This window comes from Ursus maritimus, unplaced genomic scaffold (genome assembly GCF_017311325.1).
Source record: "Ursus maritimus isolate PB19 unplaced genomic scaffold, ASM1731132v1 scaffold_6, whole genome shotgun sequence".
Lineage (NCBI taxonomy): Eukaryota > Metazoa > Chordata > Mammalia > Carnivora > Ursidae > Ursus > Ursus maritimus.
Genome location: NW_024426774.1, coordinates 57,924,994 through 57,929,514, shown reverse-complemented (window position 1 = coordinate 57,929,514; position 4,521 = coordinate 57,924,994). Strand labels below are relative to the sequence as shown.

General features: G+C 37.1%; 1 non-coding gene across 1 annotated transcript; it reads right to left on the bottom strand.

Moving 5' to 3' along the window:
- Nucleotides 1-1,573: 1,573 nt before the first annotated feature.
- Nucleotides 1,574-1,680, bottom strand: LOC121101117. The gene has a single exon (XR_005833063.1). It is a non-coding gene; the product is annotated as a U6 spliceosomal RNA (small nuclear RNA).
- Nucleotides 1,681-4,521: the final 2,841 nt, after the last annotated feature.

Sequence of the window (4,521 nt, the reverse complement as noted above, 5' to 3'; positions counted from 1 at the left end):
CATACATACTGTTTTGCATCTTGTTTTTTCAGTTAGTGATAGACATATACCTTGAAGATCTTTCTATATAATTGATACATCATTCTTTCTTGGTAGCATAGTATTCCATTTCATGGATACACTTCAATTTATTTAATCAGTTCTTTATTGATACACCTTTGGATTGTTTCCAATTTTTTACTGTTACAAACAATACTGTAATGAATAACTTTGTACATAGGTCAATTAGCGCGTGTGCAAGTACATCCACAGGGCTAATTCCTAGGAGTAGTATTGCTGGGTCAAAGGGTAGATGCATTTGTAATTTAGATAGATATTGCCAAATTGTCCTCTATAGGGATTAAATCAATTTACATTCCTATCAGCAGTGGATGAGAACACCTGTTTTCCCACAGCCTCTCAACATAGAGTGTTAAGAAACTTCTGGTCATTTGCCAATTTAATGGGTGAAAAATGGCACCACAGCATTTTTCTCATTTTAAATAAGGTTGAACATTTTTTTACGTTTGAGAGTTTGTATTTCCTTTTCTCTGAACTGTCTATTCATATCCTTTGTCTATTTTTCTCTCGTTGGTTTTTTTCTCTGGTTTTCATAGGAACTTTTTCTATATAAAGGAGTTTAGCATCTGCTTATTGCATAAGTAGCAGCCACTTTTCTATAATATCATGTTAGGAGTTCTAACCAATGCAACAAAACAAGTATTGGATATGATGTAAAACTATTCAAAAGGAGAAGGTAATATATCATTATTTAAACATGAATACAGGGGTGCCTGGGTGGCTCAGTTGGTTAAGTGTCTGCCTTCAGCTCAGGCCATGATCTCACAGTCCTGGAATTGAGCCTCACATTGGGGTCCCTGCTCAGCAGGGGGAGCCTGCTTCTCCCTCTCTCTCTGTACCCCCTACCCCTGCTTGTGCTCTCTCTCAAATAAATAAATAAAATCTTTAAAAAAAAACATGATTATGTAGCTACTTAACTTTAGAAATTGATTCAGATTAATAAAATTAATTGAATATTTATAAATGGAAAATAGTGTTGGGTCCAACAAGAAGCTATAAGATAAAATACACACTGTAAGACCATTTCTATGGAGTAGGATAAGAAAATATGATGAAAAAGAGGCTTCCTTTACCATAACTACAAAAATATAAAGTACCTAGAAGTCATTTTGCAAGGAAAGAGTATGACCTATATGAAGAAAAAGAGAAAACTTTATTTGAGTCTTCATTATTAAAAGAGGACCTGAATAAATAGTGACGGCCATGTTATTGGATGAGGAAATAACATACTTGAAAGAAGTCACTTAACTAAATTATTTTACAGGTTTAATGGCATTAAAACAAAACTAAATAAATTTGAGAAAGTATTAAGTTCATGTATAAAAATAAAAAGTCATGGATATACCCACATATATATGTTTTGGGTTTTTTTGAAAGGTATAAAAACCTTTATTATTTGTTTAATTTTTTTATTATGTTCAGTTAACCACTGTATAGTACATCATTAGTTTTTGATGTAGTGTTCAAGGATTCATCAGTTGTATATAACACCCAGTGCTCATCACAACACAAAAAATATATGGAATGCTTCACTAATTTGCATGTCATCCTTGCCCACGGGCCATGCTAATCTTCTCTGTATCATTCCAAATTTAGTATATGTGCTGCCGAAGCGAGCACTATACATATGTTTTAATTCTAAAAAAAAGAGTCATAATAGTAGATTTCACTCTAACAGATGTTAACACATATTATAAAACAATATTAATTAAAACAGTGTGGTATAAGTACAAGATTAAACAGATGAATCAGTAGCTCAGAAATATACCCAACTATAAATAAGAAGGTGATATATAATAACAGGAGGCACACAACATAGTTGGGGAAAACTTTGTAATTCTAATAAGAACTAATTCTTATGCAGTATATACTCTCTGCCTGGCACACTTCTAAATTCCTTAAGTATATCAATCCAATTAATTCTCATTTCATTTCAATCCTATGAGATAGATGCTACTTAACTGATGAGGAAACTGAGGCACAAGGAGGGTAAATAACTCGAAGTCATCCATGTAGCTAGAAAGTGGCAGGGCAGGGCTAAAACCCAGACAATTTAGCTCCAGAGTTTGTGGTCTTAACCACTTGTAATTAGGATAACTAATGACCAATTTTTAAAAATGAAAAAAAAAAGAATATAGGCAAAAAACACTATAATGCTGCATTTTTAAAGATTTTTTTTAAAGATAGTTTTTTATTTATTTATTTATTTATTTGAGATAAAGTAAGAGAGAGCAAGAGCAGGGAGGAGGGGCAGAGGGAGAGGGAGAAGCTGAGCAGGGAGCCGGATGTGGGGCTTGATCTTAGGACCCTGAGATCATGACCCGAGCCAAAGGTGGACACCCAACTGCTTGAGCCACCCAGGTGCCCCTCAATAAATAAAATCTTAATCTTAATCTCCCCCTCTTCCTCTGCCCCGCCCCCATTCATGCTCTCTCAAATAAATAAATAAATGAATAAAATAAAATATTTTCTAAAAAAGTAATCTACAGCCAACATGGGGCTTGAACTTACACCTGCAAGATCAAGAGTTGCATACTCTACCGACTGAGTCAGCCAGGAGCCCCAGTGGTGCATATTTCAAAGTCTACTATAGACTGGGTGGCTCTGTCCGTTAAGTGTCCGACTCTTGATTTTGGTTGGTTCAAGTCATGATCTCAGTGTCCTAGGATGGAGCCCCTCGTTGGGCTCTGTGCTCAGCATGGGGTCTACTTGTCCCTTTCCCCTCTCCTTAAATAAATAAATAGATAAATAGATAAATAAATAAATAAATAAAATCTTTCTTAAAAAGTTTACTACAGAATATCATAAAGCCTCTCTCATGTAATTCCCTTGCTTTGCTCTCTACATTTCCGTATTGTTTGAAGTCTTCTACAATTACAAATCTTTTTATAATTTAAGGAACAAAATAGGATAATTTGGGGCAGTATAGATACAGATTCTCAGGTGTATGGACATTATTAAAAATAGCAGGTTGTTCAGCCAATAGAATAAAGTTTGTCAAGAAAAGATAAATGGAATGAGCTAGTAAACCTAAACTCTTATGTAAACTCCATATTAAAAACTATTCTAGTAAAATTAAAGTCTACTTATCAGCAACTTTCCTTTGTTTTAAATGTCTACCTATATTCCTCACACACCTCTGCCACTGCTCCTTTCCCACAAGAGTATGCAGCAAGCCGTTTACCAAGCTGAAATAGTAACTCCAACCCATCTCGAACAAACTCATACAGTTTCATTAAGTGCCTCAGGTGTGGTTTTAGACGTTAGTTAAAATCCGAAGTGATGGGGCGCCTGGGTGGCTCAGTAGCTAAGCGTTTGCCTTCGGCTCAGGGCGTGATCCCGGCCTCCTGGGATCGAGCCCCACATCAGGCTCCTCCGGTAGGAGCCTGCTTCTTCCTCTCCTACTCCCCCTGCTTGTGTTCCCTCTCTCACTGGCTGTTTCTCTCTATCAAATTAATAAATAAAATCCTTAAAAAAAAATCTGAAGTGAAAAAAAATACTCAGTTCACTAACTCAGTAAAGTACATGATAAAAAAAAACCCACTGAAAAAGAAGAATGTCTTAACCTCCATCACAGAGAGAGACAGAAAACTCCAGCTGCTGAATCCATTAGGTTGTGATCCCAGTTAGTCCCTATGAATAAAGCCTCACAGTGACAGATTCATCTCTTTCATTTTTCTTAAAATTTTATTTATTTATTTGACAGACAGAGAGAGAATGAGCCAAGGGGAAAGGGAGAGGGAGAGGGAGAAATGGGCTCCCCACCGAGCAGGGAGCCCGACACAGGGCTCAATCCCAGGACCCCGGGATCATGACCTGAGCCGAAGGTGGACGCTTAACCGACTGAGCCACAGAGGTGTCCTCATCTCTTTCATTTTTACCAATATCAGAAAGCTTATTAGTTGATTTCACTCTTTATTTCCTAACTGTGGAGTTTTTAAAAGCTAACTTTAGTGAAGAAAAAAAACACCCCAGCATAATAAGTTGTTCATCAGGTTCATGCCTACCTCGAATGTTGTAACTCTATGCTAAGGGGAGGCCGGCAGAGGTACCAGAAAGAGCACTGGAGCTGGAATCAGAAAGAGTGACATAACTGGCATTGGTCAGTGTACGTCTTTTAAACGGTCATGTTCCTCACTCTGAGCCCCAGATTCCTCATCCATGAATAAGGCAGCCCTGCACAGGATTGCTTAGAGGGACAACCGAGCCTGTGTATGTCAAAGTAATTTTAAAAAGATGAAGTGCTCCACATTTGCCTTGTATTACTTTTAAGGCCTTCATCTCCATAATGTTGTCAAGGTGGATGACTGAAAAAGTTGTCTTGTGACCATGCTGACTGTCCTACCTGGATTCTTCTCCTTCTCTCCTGAGCTACTGCTCCCTGAACATTTTAGGCTTTCCCACTTCTTAAATTTTGGCACGGTAAATAACTTCTTTATCTTAAAACACTTACCCACAGGA